Source organism: Symsagittifera roscoffensis, chromosome 3 (assembly GCF_963678635.1).
Source record: "Symsagittifera roscoffensis chromosome 3, txSymRosc1.1, whole genome shotgun sequence".
Lineage (NCBI taxonomy): Eukaryota > Metazoa > Xenacoelomorpha > Acoela > Convolutidae > Symsagittifera > Symsagittifera roscoffensis.
The window spans coordinates 28,687,359-28,705,306 of record NC_087064.1 but is presented as its reverse complement, the minus strand read 5'-3'; the positions used below and the strand labels follow the sequence as shown (position 1 = coordinate 28,705,306).

The window sequence follows — 17,948 nt, the reverse complement described above, 5'->3', positions numbered from 1 at the left end:
AAAATGTTGACCAAAAAATTGTGTTTTTCGGCGCGCGCTTTCCCTCAAATTTAGTATATATTGGCGCCGAAAGCGCCTTTAGAAAAATTTTAGGGGCAGTCCGCCGAAAACTGATCTCTCAAAATAGTACAAAAGGGTACCTATACCCTTTGGGTTAGCATGGGGTCGATTCCCCGAGGAAGGAAGCGTCCACCCATCCCCCCCTTTTGGAAATCTTTGAAGGCAACAATAAAAAATTTACAAAAATTTAGAAAAAAAATCGAAGAAAAGTTTTGGTTATTTTTGAAGACAACTGAAGATCATAATTAATTTTTCAAATTTCTAACATTTGTTTTTTTTTTGTCGCATCACGCGCATAAAGCGGCACAAAATTGAAAAAAAGGTCATCTATCTTGGAATTTATTGTGCATTTGGTCGGAGCTTTCTGCGCTAAATGCACAGCAAGCAACTAGTTTTGTTGACGAAAAAATAAATGAGAGTGGCGTTGTTTTGAGTTTTTCAAGTCATCAAAACATTATAAAAACTAAATTGAGACAATCATTTTCACTTAAAAGCACTTCCATGATCTATTTCCAGCCACAAAGGCTTTAAAATCTACTGACGATCGCATTTTGACCGGTGCAAAATTTTCACAAAATTTGAAAGGAGTCCTCAATTATGCAGCTCGAGGCTTTTTATAATCAAAAGGAATTTGCAGAACCCAGAGTCAGCTTGCAAATTCAGCAACAAAATGCGGTCTCCAGAAAAAACATAAACAAATTTGAAAAACATAAATGCTTGATTCAATGACAAATTGCGGAGTTCATCTAATGTTTATGGAATTCGGCCAAGCGCGTTTAAAATTGAAATTGATAGACTGAATTTCTTGTGCAAATTGATAGACTTGTGCATTTGGTCGCATCGCAGAAAGCTCCGACCAAATGCACAATAAATTCCAAGATAAATGACCTTTTTTTCAATTTTGTGCCGCTTTATGTGCGTGATGCGACAAAAAAAAAACAAATGTTAGAAATTTGAAAAATTAAGAAAAATTGATAAGAAAAATTTATTCGGCGTGTGTGAGCTTCATTGGTCTATGGTTTCTTTTAAAAACGCTTTTTATCGATTATTTGCTCGTATCAGGATGCGGCCACCTTCCTAAATATTCCGGCCACCATTTAGAAGGTATCTGAAGTCACTTTTGCTAAAAATGATCATATGGATAATACAAACTTCAGTTTTTTTTGCAAATAATTTCCTTTCACGCAACATCAAGTGCAAAACGATGAATTTCTTATCTTCAACTCGTTATTGAAACCAAATACCTTGACTCAATTCATTTTTGAATGATTTATTTTTCAGACTAATTTGATGCCAGGCGATTATAGACAACCCATAAGCAGCAAGCACTAAAAACATCACGTTGGTCAAATTGGCAATAAATAATTTTGTTCAAAAAATATTAAATATAATTTTTGATCAAATTTTAGATTCAGTTCAAGTCGAAAACTGTGAGTCAAAAAGTCAATTTTTTTTCAGAGAAAAAACACTAAGGCACAAATTTCGAAATTTGGAATAATTTCTTTTACAACTACAGTTGCCCATATTCAACCCATGTCCACTCTTACAAATTTCTCAAACTGAATTTTGCAAATTCAAGAATTATTGCTATCATCATGATCAATATCGTCATCTAAGAGTCATCGTAGGACTATTTACTTTCAAAGTAGCCCACAACAAGAGAACGGTGGCAAAAAAAATTAAGCAATGGTCCAAAATGTTACAAAAAATTGCTAACACTAGCAACTTAATTTTACTAATAGAAACGTGGGGTCGGTTGTTAGATCCCTTTGTTTCAATTAGTAACTAAAACTATAAATCTAAGTTAAATTATATCATAGATCATAGTCGATCTGGCACTAAAGGTAAAATGATATTTATATAAACAGATAAATTAAAAGGGTTGATTAAATAAGTTTAAATTATTTATAAGTGGATGAACAACTGTCTTAAAACCCTAAAAAGAGTTCTGGAATGTTATAATTTTTTCAAAAGTATTATTTTTGTTTAAAAAAATTAGTGACAAATAAAAAAAAGGAAGAAGTTCCACTCGACTGAGCGTGGGGAAAATACAATTTCTGAAGATTCAGGTTGATTTGATTCTCAGCTATTTGGCTGAGACAAGTTGCACCTGCAGTCTAGGCTTCAAACTTCATTTTCCCCTTTTTCTTCATACTTTTGATGAAATTGACACTTGCTACTTATTGATTAGTTATTATAAAAAATCAATAATTTAAAAAACAGGGCAATTTATCAGTGTTGCACCTGCCTTACTTAATTAAGAATTCAAAGTCTTTTGTTAGTATCGCAAAAGGACTGGGGGCTTTGTCGCCGCGCAGTCTGCTTTTTCAGGCAAGACAGTAAACCAGTCCGCCTAACTGGCGACATACTTATTTTCAATATCCAGGCTAAAAGCAACATAAAAAATTGAATCCAATCTTAAAAGAATTATTTAAATCGGAAGGATATTTAAAATGGTAGGATATTTAAAATTTGGAATACTACAACTCACCCCCTTTTTTAGATAGATAGTTGTTCGGTACATACAATTACCTTGTTATGAAGTTATCTATTTAAGTCATCAATTTATTTGGGTTAAAAATTTGATAATGAAATGATAATTAAAATTAAAATGTTGTCTCTGATTTTTTCTGTGGAACTATGCACTTTCTTTCACTTTCGTTTCCTTCTATCATGATGTCTTCACTCGTTGTTTATTCAATTTGACTTCTGGAACGTCATTTGAACTTAATCGCATTCCTCCCTGTTCTGATGTTTGTGGTATTCGTCATCATCGAATCTTGATTGCAACCATGTTGCTGGGGTTTTGCTGCTGACAATCATAAATGCAATGGAACCTTTATTGTTCCTTCTTGTGCTGACTTCGTCCTGGTCTAGTTTTTTTACGAGCTTCCAGTTCATTGCCGTTTTGCACTCCGTTGTTAGAGATCATTCAAATAGTAAATTCTTCTGTGTCTTACAGAATCAAATAATAGAGTAATTTTGTGTCGTACACAAAAAAAGCGTTGGTAACTTTTATAAGGTAAATAATTTCGAGATTGGTAGTTGTGGTGACCTGTTTGTTGAGTGTTTTCCCTGTTATGCGTAACTTTGTGTCATGCACAAACCCACCACAGTGAAAAATTATGGAGAATAGTTAATGTTTTTATTCAGCCATCAATTACAGAACATGTTTGTTCTTGCAATAGAGTAGTGTCATTGTTAGACCCGTCTTCAAGATTTACGATTGAGTAATCAAACTTTGACAAAAACTATATGAAAGTAGAAAAACGGAGAATAAGTGAAAGAAGAATAAGTAAACTAGAAAAAGGAGAATAAATAAACTATCATAAGAAACTGTCACAAATGAACAAGTATTAAATTTTTTTATTGGAAAATCAAATTGATATCTATTGTGTTATGCTGATTCACAAAAGCATTGACAATTTGAGAGTATTGAGAGCTTGTTCTTTCAATTGTGATTGCTCCTCCATTGAAACTGGCAAGTTTTTATAATAAAGAGTCAATTTTGATTTATCTGGGAAAATATAAATCGTGTTCACACTAGCAAGTACTTGGTCGACATGAATTAAGATGTTGTAATCGATCAGGAAATTGATATCCATGGCTAGGCAGAACATTGTCCTAAGCATAATGTATTTCGAGCACCTCTCGATATATCTCAATTTCATCACCTATTAAAATTGGCTTATAAATTGCAATTATGGCAAATATTATGCATATCTTATAGTAAAAAAATGAATTGCTGCACTGATGGCAATTAATTGTTTCCAAAATCTCACATGGACTTTTTGTCTAAGATTAAATTATTAGTGTTTTTTAAAATCTTCAAAATTTTCTAAAATTGTTTTTATTAGGTCTCAGTGATCTCTGATTATATTAAAATTAATCAAATTGGTGAGTGTTTGAGCAAAATCAAAGTTAAAGTTTCTTAAAGAACAATTATATCCCATAAGCTTTTAAATGCAAAATGATGCCATGCATGCGCGTTTTTATTCTTTGGCGGACAAACTATGAAATTGGCCACATTGTTGAGGAGCGAGTATCATTCGAGTCTTGAAGGCTACATATAGCCACCAACTTTAATTTTCGTTGGCATAATTTGAATGGTACCATTAATTCGAAATTACATATAGCACCAATAATGTTGGCATAAAGCTACGGCGGGTTGGGTCAAACTTTTTAATTGCCCGTTTTTGTGAATTAACTATTGTTTGATTGGAAAAAATTCAAGAATTTTGGGAGATGAGATTTCCTTTCAAATGTTATTCTGCTAGTGTGTTTTTTGTAATTTAGTGCCTATTTTCAAGCGAATTTCAAAAGCAACCTATCAGTTCCTCTATGTGCACTCAGAGGATTCCGAGGACAAGAAATTTGTTCGCCTTAAATGGCTTGATACAATTTTACATTGGCTAGTTGATAAATCAAAGGTTTCAACCCAAGTTTGTTGGCCGCTTCGAATGCAATTGGAAAAAAATGTTCCAATTTTTTGTGCTGAATTTTTCAGTCATAAAACCGCCTGAGTTTGAAGTGAACTTGACTCAAAACTTATTTTAGTTTAAGCTCCTGGCCTTCCGCAATTTATAGTTGCTTTATTTATTGCAAATGAAATTTAAAAATCAAGCGCTACAGGTTCCGTTGGATAAATTATGTTCCATAAGTGTTTAAAAAAATTTCTTTCAATATTATTTTGAAGGTATACATTTTCAACCAATTTGAACTGTTTCAGGAAGTTTTAGAAATGATAACACACAGAAACGCAGAAGAAGAGATTGTTTGGAGTTTTTTCATAAAATGTGTTATATTCGCATAGTCATAAAATGTGTTATAAAAGAAAAATTAGTAAGCAAATTAGGTGGATCACTCATGCTTTGGAATAGTATAAAATTTATTTGAAAAACAGTTTTTCTGTTTTATGTTAAACCATAAATGTGTTTTCGACCGTATTTTTTCTTTCAAATGTTTTGCCTATTGATTCTTTTGATATGAATATTTTGACTCTGTAAGATTCTTAAGCATAATAGGATTGATTTTTTTCGTGTCTTAAAATTTTTTTTATAAACATTGATGACTTTTTTTCTATAAAGTTTCAATCCTTCATTCATTTGGAGTCAATTACTCTTAATATTTAACCGATTAAAGCTCATTGTCTGTTATCATATACGTCGTGATTTGCACCGGTGACTGCTAGTCGAGTGTTATTTGAAAAAACCATTTTTTTATAATATGTTTTAAAAATCTCTTGCTTCCTCATTTGGGTCTAAGCCTGTAATTTTTTCGAGAGCTAAGTCTGGATATGCGACTGTTTTTGCCATTTTTTTTGTTTCTTTTTTTTCAGCTTTTAATGTTCTTGATAGTTTTTTTAAGCAGCATCGAAATTTTATTAATTTGTAATTAGTTGTAAATGGAATCGACGTACTTGAGTCAAACTTTGACAAAAACTATATGAAAGTAGAAAAACGGAGAATAAGTGAAAGAAGAATAAGTAAACTAGAAAAAGGAGAATAAATAAACTATCATAAGAAACTGTCACAAATGAACAAGTATTATATTTTTTTATTGGAAAATCAAATTGATATCTATTGTGTTATGCTGATTCACAAAAGCATTGACAATTTGAGAGTATTGAGAGCTTGTTCTTTCAATTGTGATTGCTCCTCCATTGAAACTGGCAAGTTTTTATAATAAAGAGTCAATTTTGATTTATCTGGGAAAATATAAATCGTGTTCACACTAGCAAGTACATGGTCGACATGAATTAGGATGTTGTAATCGATCAGGAAATTGATATCCATGGCTAGGCAGAACATTGTACTAAGCATAATGTGTTTCGAGCACCTCTCGATATATCTCAATTTCATCACCGATTAAAATTGGCTTATAAATTGCAATTATGGCAAATATTATGCTTATCTTATAGTAAAAAAATGAATTGCTGCACTGATGGCAATTAATTGTTTCCAAAATCTCACATGGACTTTTTGTCTAAGATTAAATTATTAGTGTTTTTTAAAATCTTCAAAATTTTCTAAAATTGTTTTTATTAGGTCTCAGTGATCTCTGATTATATTAAAATTAATCAAATTGGTGAGTGTTTGAGCAAAATCAAAGTTAAAATTTCTTAAAGAACAATTATATCCCATAAGCTTTTAAATGCAAAATGATGCCATGCATGCGCGTTTTTATTCTTTTGCGGACAAACTATGAAATTGGCCACATTGTTGAGGAGCGAGTATCATTCGAGTCTTGAAGGCTACATATAGCCACCAACTTTAATTTTCGTTGGCATAATTTGAATGGTACCCATAATTCGAAATTACATATAGCACCAATAATGTTGGCATAAAACTACGGCGGGTTGGGTCAAACTTTTTAATTGCCCGTTTTTGTGAATTAACTATTGTTTGATTGGAACAAATTCGAGAATTTTGGGAGATGAGATTTCCTTTCAAATGTTACTCTGCTAGTGTGTTTTTTGTAATTTAGTGCCTATTTTCAAGCGAATTTCAAAAGCAACCTATCAGTTCCTCTATGTGCACTCAGAGGATTCCGAGGACAATAAATTTGTTCGCCTTAAATGGCTTGATACAATTTTACATTGGCTAGTTGATAAATCAAAGGTTTCAACCCAAGTTTGTTGGCCGCTTCGAATGCAATTGGAAAAAAATTTTCCAATTTTTTTGTGCTGAATTTTTCAGTCATAAAACCGCCTGAGTTTGAAGTGAAATTGACTCAAAACTTATTTTAGTTTAAGCTCCTGGCCTTCCGTAATTTATAGTTGCTTTATTTATTGCAAATGAAAATTAAAAATCAAGCGCTACAGGTTCCGTTGGATAAATTATGTTCCATAAGTGTTTAAAAAAATTTCTTTCAATTTTATTTTGAAGGTATACATTTTCAACCAATTTGAACTGTTTCAGGAAGTTTTAGAAATGGTAACACACAGAAACGCAGAAGAAGAGATTGTTTGGAGTTTTTTCATAAAAAATATAATCACTCGCATAGTCATAAAATGTGTTATAAAAGAAAAATTACTAAGCAAATTAGGTGGATCACTCATGCTTTGGAATAGTATAGAAGTTATTTGAAAAACAGTTTTTCTGTTTTATGTTAAACCATAAATGTGTTTTCGACCGTATTTTTTCTTTCAAATGTTTTGCCTATTGATTCTTTTGTTATGAATATTTTGACTCTGTAAGATTCCTAAGCATAATAGGATTGATTTTTTTCGTGTCTTAAAATTTTTTTTATAAACATTGATGACTTTTTTTCTATAAAGTTTCAATCCTTCATTCATTTGGAGGCAATTACTCTTAATATTTAACCGATTAAAGCTCATTGTCTGTTATCATATACGTCGTGATTTGCACGGTGACTGCTAGTCGAGTGTTATTTGAAAATACCATTTTTTTATAATATGTTTTTAAAATTTCTTGCTTCTTCATTTGGGTTTAAGCCCGTAATTTTTTCGAGAGCTAAGTCTGGATATGCGACTGTTTTTGCCATTTTTTTTGTTTCTTTTTTTTCAGCTTTTAATGTTCTTGATAGTTTTTTTAAGCCGCATCGAAATATTTTTAATTTGTAATTAGTTTTAATTGGAATCGACGTACTTAAGTTATTTTAGAAAGTAATCGAGAGCAAAGCAATTAATCGTTCTTCTGGTATATAATATGTTATTTAGTATGTTTACTTGTTGGAGAACTGTTACTACTTTGAGAGTGTATCTTCGAAAAAGGACATGTAGTTCGTGTTTATGTTCGTTAACGTGTTGCGATAAAATGATGACATGATCTTTTTCAGTGTTTTAATCTAGCATAGAGTTTTCGTAATTTTTATTCTCATCCTTACGTTGTATTTTTAAAGTGCAAAAATCGGTTTTAGATTGTGTTGACATTACTTTTTTTCATTATCAGGTTTTTTTACGATTTAAACTAATACTTTTTTTACCGTGATTAAGATGAGTTTTTGAACATTTTTAGCCTTTCTTCAATTTTCATTAACCAATTTTCACTAAAAGGATGAAAATTGTGATTTAGTTTACGTTAACTGAGATTATTTTGACAAAAACTAGTTAAATTTGAGCATTTTCTAGTATTTATATATTAAAGAGGATTTCAATATGATAGAAATTTGATTAATATCCGTTTTTTATCAGTTGTTTGTAGTAAAAATTTTCAATTTACTTCTCTAATTTGGTTTCATTTTGACCAGTTTATAGATGAATTTTCAATTAAATCTGAATTTTTGCTAACTTATTTAGGCTTATGTGGACCAAGTTTTGAGTAAAATTTTAATGAATTGTGTTTTCTTAAATCTTAAACGGCCTATTTTGACAAAAGGTTAAATTTTAGTTATATTTGAAGTTCACATTTCCTAATTGAGTTTATTTTGAAAAAAATTGGGTAAACTGTTGATTAACTCCTAGTTTGCCTAAATTAAATGGTTTGACTTTTACCAAAATTAGATAATTTTTTTAAATACTGGGTTAAACTGGATTAAGTGGCTCTGTTTGGGTCACATTTGGGTTATTATTAGGTTAATTTTAAGTTAATTTTTCTTAATTGCACTTATTTGGACCAAAGTTGGGTGAATTTTAGAATAATTTTTAGTTTACCTAGCTTGAAACGCTTCATTTTAATCAAAATTAGGTAAGTTTTAGATTTATACTCAATTAAACTAGCTTAAATGGCTCTTGTGGGGCCAGATTTGGGTAAATTTTTAGGTTACGTTGGAGTTAATTTATTTTAATTATGCTTATTTGGAACAAAATTGAGCAAAAGTTTGTTAAAATGGAAGTTTAATTAGTTTAATTGAATGAGCCTTGACCAAAATGGGCTAAATTTTGTTGAAAAGGGAGCTTATCTGGCTTAATTGGGCTTATTTTGACATAAATTGGGCAAAGTTTTGTTAAAATAGAAGTTTATTAAGATTAATCGGATTTGTTTCGACTATATGGGCAAATCTTTAACAAAATGGAAGTTTTTTTAGCTTCATCGGACTTATTTTTGCTAAAATTGACCAAAATGTCTTTAAAATAGAAACGTATCTAGCTTAATCGGACTTATTCTGACTGAAATTGGACACAATTTCAATAAAATGGACGTTTTTCTAGCTTATTTGTGGTTATTTGGCGTAAAATTGAGCAAAGTTCTGTAAAAAGAGAAAAGTATCTAACTTAATTGATATTGTTCCGACAGTAAATGGGCAAACAAATTGTTAAAGTGGAAACTTTTTGAATTTCATTGGACTTAGTTTGACTAAAATTGAGAAAATTTTTGTTAAAATGGGCGTTATACTAGCTTAATCGGTTTTGTTTTAACCAAAATTGGACCAAATTTCTTTAAAATGGAAGTTTATCTAACTTAATCGGACTTTCTTTTTACTGACTTTGGGGAATTATTAGTTTTTTTTCCTTATATAGCTTATCTGTTTGTGCTTATTGTAATTTTTATCTTAACTTAGCATAGGTTCAGTGAGCTTCACTCAATTTGCACCGGTGACTGCTAGTCGAGTGTTATTTGAAAAAACCATTTTTTTATAATATGTTTTAAAAATCTCTTGCTTCTTCATTTGGGTCTAAGCCTGTAATTTTTTCGAGAGCTAAGTCTGGATATGCGACTGTTTTTGCCATTTTTTTTGTTTCTTTTTTTTTCAGCTTTTAATGTTCTTGATAGTTTTTTTAAGCAGCATCGAAATTTTAATAATTGGTAATTAGTTTTAAATGGAATCGACGTACTTGAGTCAAACTTTGACAAAAACTATATGAAAGTAGAAAAACGGAGAATAAGTGAAAGAAGAATAAGTAAACTAGAAAAAGGAGAATAAATAAACTATCATAAGAAACTGTCACAAATGAACAAGTATTACATTTTTTTATTGGAAAATCAAATTGATATCTATTGTGTTATGCTGATTCACAAAAACATTGACAATTTGAGAGTATTGAGAGCTTGTTCTTTCAATTGTGATTGCCCCTCCATTGAAACTGGCAAGTTTTTATAATAAAGAGTCAATTTTGATTTATCTGGGAAAATATAAATCGTGTTCACACTAGCAAGTACATGGTCGACATGAATTAGGATGTTGTAATCGATCAGGAAATTGATATCCATGGCTAGGCAGAACATTGTCCTAAGCATAATGTGTTTCGAGCACCTCTCGATATATCTCAATTTCATCACCGATTAAAATTGGCTTATAAATTGCAATTATGGCAAATATTATGCTTATCTTATAGTAAAAAAATGAATTGCTGCACTGATGGCAATTAATTGTTTCCAAAATCTCACATGGACTTTTTGTCTAAGATTAAATTATTAGTGTTTTTTAAAATCTTCAAAATTTTCTAAAATTGTTTTTATTAGGTCTCAGTGATCTCTGATTATATTAAAATTAATCAAATTGGTGAGTGTTTGAGCAAAATCAAAGTTAAAGTTTCTTAAAGAACAATTATATCCCATAAGCTTTTAAATGCAAAATGATGCCATGCATGCGCGTTTTTATTCTTTTGCGGACAAACTATGAAATTGGCCACATTGTTGAGGAGCGAGTATCATTCGAGTCTTGAAGGCTACATATAGCCACCAACTTTAATTTTCGTTGGCATAATTTGAATGGTACCCATAATTCGAAATTACATATAGCACCAATAATGTTGGCATAAAACTACGGCGGGTTGGGTCAAACTTTTTAATCGCCCGTTTTTGTGAATTAACTATTGTTTGATTGGAACAAATTCGAGAATTTTGGGAGATGAGATTTCCTTTCAAATGTTACTCTGCTAGTGTGTTTTTTGTAATTTAGTGCCTATTTTCAAGCGAATTTCAAAAGCAACCTATCAGTTCCTCTATGTGCACTCAGAGGATTCCGAGGACAATAAATTTGTTCGCCTTAAATGGCTTGATACAATTTTACATTGGCTAGTTGATAAATCAAAGGTTTCAACCCAAGTTTGTTGGCCGCTTCGAATGCAATTGGAAAAAAATTTTCCAATTTTTTTTGTGCTGAATTTTTCAGTCATAAAACCGCCTGAGTTTGAAGTGAAATTGACTCAAAACTTATTTTAGTTTAAGCTCCTGGCCTTCCGTAATTTATAGTTGCTTTTTTTATTGCAAATGAAAATTAAAAATCAAGCGCTACAGGTTCCGTTGGATAAATTATGTTCCATAAGTGTTTAAAAAAATTTCTTTCAATTTTATTTTGAAGGTATACATTTTCAACCAATTTGAACTGTTTCAGGAAGTTTTAGAAATGGTAACACACAGAAACGCAGAAGAAGAGATTGTTTGGAGTTTTTTCATAAAAAATATAATCACTCGCATAGTCATAAAATGTGTTATAAAAGAAAAATTACTAAGCAAATTAGGTGGATCACTCATGCTTTGGAATAGTATAGAAGTTATTTGAAAAACAGTTTTTCTGTTTTATGTTAAACCATAAATGTGTTTTCGACCGTATTTTTTCTTTCAAATGTTTTGCCTATTGATTCTTTTGTTATGAATATTTTGACTCTGTAAGATTCCTAAGCATAATAGGATTGATTTTTTTCGTGTCTTAAAATTTTTTTTATAAACATTGATGACTTTTTTTCTATAAAGTTTCAATCCTTCATTCATTTGGAGGCAATTACTCTTAATATTTAACCGATTAAAGCTCATTGTCTGTTATCATATACGTCGTGATTTGCACGGTGACTGCTAGTCGAGTGTTATTTGAAAATACCATTTTTTTATAATATGTTTTTAAAATCTCTTGCTTCTTCATTTGGGTTTAAGCCCGTAATTTTTTCGAGAGCTAAGTCTGGATATGCGACTGTTTTTGCCATTTTTTTTGTTTCTTTTTTTCAGCTTTTAATGTTCTTGATAGTTTTTTTAAGCCGCATCGAAATATTTTTAATTTGTAATTAGTTTTAATTGGAATCGACGTACTTAAGTTATTTTAGAAAGTAATCGAGAGCAAAGCAATTAATCGTTCTTCTGGTATATAATATGTTATTTAGTATGTTTACTTGTTGGAGAACTGTTACTACTTTGAGAGTGTATCTTCGAAAAAGGACATGTAGTTCGTGTTTATGTTCGTTAACGTGTTGCGATAAAATGATGACATGATCTTTTTCAGTGTTTTAATCTAGCATAGAGTTTTCGTAATTTTTATTCTCATCCTTATGTTGTATTTTTAAAGTGCAAAAATCGGTTTTAGATTGTGTTGACATTACTTTTTTTCATTATCAGGTTTTTTTACGATTTAAACTAATACTTTTTTTACCGTGATTAAGATGAGTTTTTGAACATTTTTAGCCTTTCTTCAATTTTCATTAACCAATTTTCACTAAAAGGATGAAAATTGTGATTTAGTTTACGTTAACTGAGATTATTTTGACAAAAACTAGTTAAATTTGAGCATTTTCTAGTATTTATATATTAAAGAGGATTTCAATATGATAGAAATTTGATTAATATCCGTTTTTTATCAGTTATTTGTAGTAAAAATTTTCAATTTACTTCTCTAATTTGGTTTCATTTTGACCAGTTTATAGATGAATTTTCAATTAAATCTGAATTTTTGCTAACTTATTTAGGCTTATGTGGACCAAGTTTTGAGTAAAATTTTAATGAATTGTGTTTTCTTAAATCTTAAGCGGCCCATTTTGACAAAAGGTTAAATTTTAGTTATATTTGAAGTTCACATTTCCTAATTGAGTTTATTTTGAAAAAAATTGGGTAAACTGTTGATTAACTCCTAGTTTGCCTAAATTAAATGGTTTGACTTTTACCAAAATTAGATAATTTTTTTAAATACTGGGTTAAACTGGATTAAGTGGCTCTGTTTGGGTCACATTTGGGTTATTATTAGGTTAATTTTAAGTTAATTTTTCTTAATTGCACTTATTTGGACCAAAGTTGGGTGAATTTTAGAATAATTTTTAGTTTACCTAGCTTAAAACGCTTCATTTTAATCAAAATTAGGTAAGTTTTAGATTTATACTCAATTAAACTAGCTTAAATGGCTCTTGTGGGGCCAGATTTGGGTAAATTTTTAGGTTAAGTTGGAGTTAATTTATTTTAATTATGCTTATTTGGAACAAAATTGAGCAAAAGTTTGTTAAAATGGAAGTTTAATTAGTTTAATTGAATGAGCCTTGACCAAAATGGGCTAAATTTTGTTGAAAAGGGAGCTTATCTGGCTTAATTGGGCTTATTTTGACATAAATTGGGCAAAGTTTTGTTAAAATAGAAGTTTATTAAGATTAATCGGATTTGTTTTGACTATATGGGCAAATCTTTAACAAAATGGAAGTTTTTTTAGCTTCATCGGACTTATTTTTGCTAAAATTGACCAAAATGTCTTTAAAATAGAAATGTATCTAGCTTAATCGGACTTATTCTGACTGAAATTGGACACAATTTCAAAAAAATGGACGTTTTTCTAGCTTATTTGTGGTTATTTGGCGTAAAATTGAGCAAAGTTCTGTAAAAAGAGAAAAGTATCTAACTTAATTGATATTGTTCCGACAGTAAATGGGCAAACAAATTGTTAAAGTGGAAACTTTTTGAATTTCATTGGACTTAGTTTGACTAAAATTGAGAAAATTTTTGTTAAAATGGGCGTTATACTAGCTTAATCGGTTTTGTTTTAACCAAAATTGGACCAAATTTCTTTAAAATGGAAGTTTATCTAACTTAATCGGACTTTCTTTTTACTGACTTTGGGGAATTTTTAGTTTTTTTTCCTTATATAGCTTATCTGTTTGTGCTTATTGTAATTTTTATCTTAACTTAGCATAGGTTCAGTGAGCTTCACTCAATTTGATCGTTGAAAAAAAAATGTCAGAAAGAAAACACCTTATAGTTCCTTACCTAGTGAGCGTAGATCGTTTCTTCCCTTCTTTGGACCAAAACTTCCTTCCCTGATGAGATAATTAGGTTTAGAACTAAGTTATGTTAGGTTAGATGATAAGCCTCGCACAAGGGTGAAAATAATATAAAGCACAATTGCACAACCAAAAAAATTAAGAATTTATCTCAATGTAGCACAGGTTTGATTGTGTATATGATGGGTTAAATTAATTCATCAATAATTTAGAGTACATTTAGATTGCATGCAGTACCTCTTCCTCCCTTTTTAAGAAAGAATTGAAACGTTTAATAAGTTTTACGAGCACTTTCGGAATGTCTGATGAAAGAACAAAACTGTAAATAGTTAGTTTAACGTATGTTATAAAACTATTTTAGGTGAAAGGTCGTTAAATTTTCTAAAGTAAATGTTAACACTAGCCGATTTGGTCAGAGAGCATTTCCTTTTATTTGGTATATATTAGTTATAATAATCATGAGTTGAAATGTTATGCGATAAAGTTAGCAGAAAGCTGTCAAAGACTGATGCGCGATAGAGAAGATATTGATAACCTTAAATCTATCAAGGACTATCTGGCAATAAAGCGGTCAATCATATTGCGGGCCCTAAAGATAGATAACATCTGTCTCTAGCTTTTTGAAGTTGGAAACTGACTAACAAAAACTCACTTTCCTAATATTTGCAATAACTACAATTAATTCTTTTGTTTTCAGACCTATATGTTTAATAAGGAGTAGTTCTCAGCTCAAATCGCACCAACTTTCCTAAGAAAAACGTGGGGGTCGGTTGTTAGATCCCTTTGTTTCAATTAGTAACTAAAATTATAAGTCTCAGTTGAATTATATCATAGATAATAGTTGATCTGTTCCTACAGTTAAAATGATATTTATATAAACAGATAAACTAAAAGGGTTGATTCAATAAATTTAAATTATTTATAAATGGATGAACAACTGTATTAAGGACCAAAATAGGTTTGGGGTATTTAGGTTAGGTTACATTAATTTAATTTAAAGGAAAACTTTAACTTAAATTAATGTAACCTAACTTAAATACCCCACTAAATACCCCATTAAATAAATTTAAATTATTTATGGATGAACAACTGTAATAAAGACCAAAATAGGTTTGGGGTATTTAGGTTAAGTTACATTAATTTAAGTTAAAGGAAAACTTTAAAATTTTACCTCTGTCAGTTCTGGATTGTTATATTTGTTTCAAAATTATTTTTTGTTTTAAGAAAAATTAGTGATAAATAAAAAAGGAAGTAATTCCACTCGACTGAGCGAGTGGGGAAAGTAAAATTTCTGAAGATTCAGGTTGATTTGTTTCTCATCTGTTTGGCTGAGACGAATCTGCACCTGCAGTCTAGGCTTCAAACTTCATTTCCCCCCTTTTCTTCATACTTTTGATGAAATTGACATTTGCAACTCATTGATTTTATTATAGAAAATAAATAACTTCAAAGATCAGGGCAATTTGTCAGTGTTGCACCTGCTTTATTTATTTAAAAATTCAAAGTCTTTTGTTAGTATCGCAAAAGGACGGGGGCTTTGTCGCCGCGCAGTCTGCTTTTTAAGGCAAGACAGTAAACCAGTCCACCTAACTGGCGACATACTTGATTTCAATATGCAGGCTAAAAGCAACAGAAAAAAATGAATCCAATCTTAAAAATATTATTTAAATCGGAAGGATATTTAAAATGTTAGAAAACTAAGTTAAACTATAAGTTAGTGTAGTATTTGGAATACTACATAATTTATGATGAAACTAGTGGATTCCAGGTTTTGGAGCTGATTTGGAGAAGAATGCTTTTTTTTAGGAAAACCAAGGTTATCAAACTCAAGGCTTTCTTAGAGCAACTAAACAAAAGCTAGAGAGCAATGGCTCTTAACTGTTGAACAGTTAATTGTGAAAATGAAGATAAACAAAGTGAAATATTTAGGAAACTGTTCTGAAGTACAGTTTATTACAAAAAAAATATTTAGAAATCATCATTAACAAGCGCTAAAATTAAATAGAAGCTTAAAGCTTTTTTGTTTTGTTAAAAGCACCGTGAGATAACCTTTTTTCAGTTTATCTTAGTTCGATATATCTGTGCGAATGATTTATGTAGTAGAAAATTTTCAAAGAACAAATTGTCCAAAAACCGGAAAAATGCAAAACCTTATAATTAATATTTTTCCATGAGGAAAAATATCCAAGAGTACCAACTAAAAATTATTGTATGCTAATAACTACAATGATATCTAAAAACTTTCAAGTATCGACGAATCTAAACTTACAAATGCCTTATAGAATTATTCTAACGGTGATTACTAAGTTTTTTAACTTTTTTTTGCGGATAGGCTTTATTTATTTCGTAGGCATTTCAGTTTGTTTTCTTCATTTTAAAATGTGGCTAATTAGTTTATAGAATTGAAAATTTAAAAAATGTGGGTTTATAAGCCGTTTCTCTTCTTGAACGTTTTTGGATTTGTTCTTGATGCGCAACAAAAAAACTTTTCATTCTTCTTTTTGGGCAGATCACGTTTTGTATGATTTTCGATGGGTAAAGATGATGCTTTGGTACAGCGGTTCAACGGCTGTTTCAAAAATTGACAAAACCATTTCTTGCATGAAGTTTTTTCATTGTTAGACAGAGGCAAAGCGGAGTTTCGCACACTTGCGATATAGCAATAAATAGCACGACAGATAGCACAAAGAGAAGGGCAAACACAAAAGCCTGATTCGAGAAAAACACTTTGTTTTTAACCTGATTTCTTTTGTTTTTGTTCGGAAGGCGGTCAAATTTGAGAAAACATATTGAGAAACACAATGGACAGATTTAAGTTGCCATTATCAAACAAAGTCCATGAAGCGAATACTGAGCAGAAAACTTGGGCAGACTACTGTTGAGCCGAAAAAAACATGGGTCAATTAAAAAATAAGAGTCAATTAAGCAAATAGAGTATCAACCCAACCCATTTTAGCTTTCAAGTGAGATAAAACAATTTTGTCGAAAAATCCCAACTAAAAAGTAGAGTATTGACTGATTAGAAAAAACACTTCAAGCAAAATTGTTTCGCTGTTTTCTTCAGAAGTCGGAACAAAAAATGATATTATTGTCATGCAACAGTCATAAAACTCTTCAGTGCACACGAAGAGTTTAAAAATTTTGGTGCTTAACAATCTTCATAGCTAACATGATCACGCTTTTAGATTGAGAAATTTTTCTTCAGTGAAAACTTGGAAAAAAACGATTTTTCTTACAAAACTTTTCGCAACTAAAAGCAAAAAACTTTGAAAAAGTACACTGACAGAGAGTAAAGGCACATTTTAGTAAGATTGAAATTAAATTTTCACTAGAACTTTCTCGTGGTACCACTATGTCAGCCGTATTCGATCAGGCTGTGGTAGACCTGCAGCTAGAGTTGAAGTCAGAGCTCGTTCTCACACACTATCATTGCCATGGCAGTGGATCAATTACCCGATCAGATATAACTCGAAGTGAACCCCTTACCATTATGCTCGAAGCCTCCAAGTTTGAAAAATTATTTTGTAGCAAAAATAACCTGAAGCTAATATAACAAAAAACCGTGCGGAAAAAACAACATCCACTCATATTGATAAAAAAAACCTTTTCGATACATTTTTTTGGTGCTTGAAACAGTTTGAGCGATGGTCCAAACTGTTACAAAATTTAGCGAACACCAGCAAATTCATTTAAAATGCAACTACTGAAATTCAAGTTTTGGAGCTGAATTGGAGAAAAATGCCTGTTATTTGGCCAATCAAAATGTAAAACTGCCAAATGAAAATTTTGAGAACGTGTTCTGAAGTCCAATTTTGAACAAATTATCAATTACAAGAACTGTTTTTAAATGGACGCTTAAGGTTTTTAAACTGCTTAAAAGCCCGTGAGAGAATCGCTCTTCCGTGTATCGTAGTTTCAAATGTATGTGAGAATGATATAAGTGAAAAAAAGTTTTTTTTTCATAAAACAAACTGTCCAACAACCCGGGAAAAAGCAAAAATCTTGAAGTTAATCTTTT

The 17,948-nt window shown here is 30.6% G+C and overlaps 1 protein-coding gene across 1 annotated transcript in view; it reads right to left on the bottom strand.

Moving 5' to 3' along the window:
- The window catches only part of LOC134841404 (endothelial differentiation-related factor 1 homolog), a 176,569-nt gene extending 162,357 nt beyond the window's left edge, over positions 1 to 14,212 (bottom strand). The window contains exon 1 of the mRNA XM_063857373.1: positions 14,201 to 14,212. The gene's annotated coding sequence lies outside the window, so the exon portion shown is untranslated. The remainder of the gene's footprint in view (positions 1 to 14,200) is intronic.
- Between the last annotated feature and the right edge of the window lie 3,736 nt (positions 14,213 to 17,948).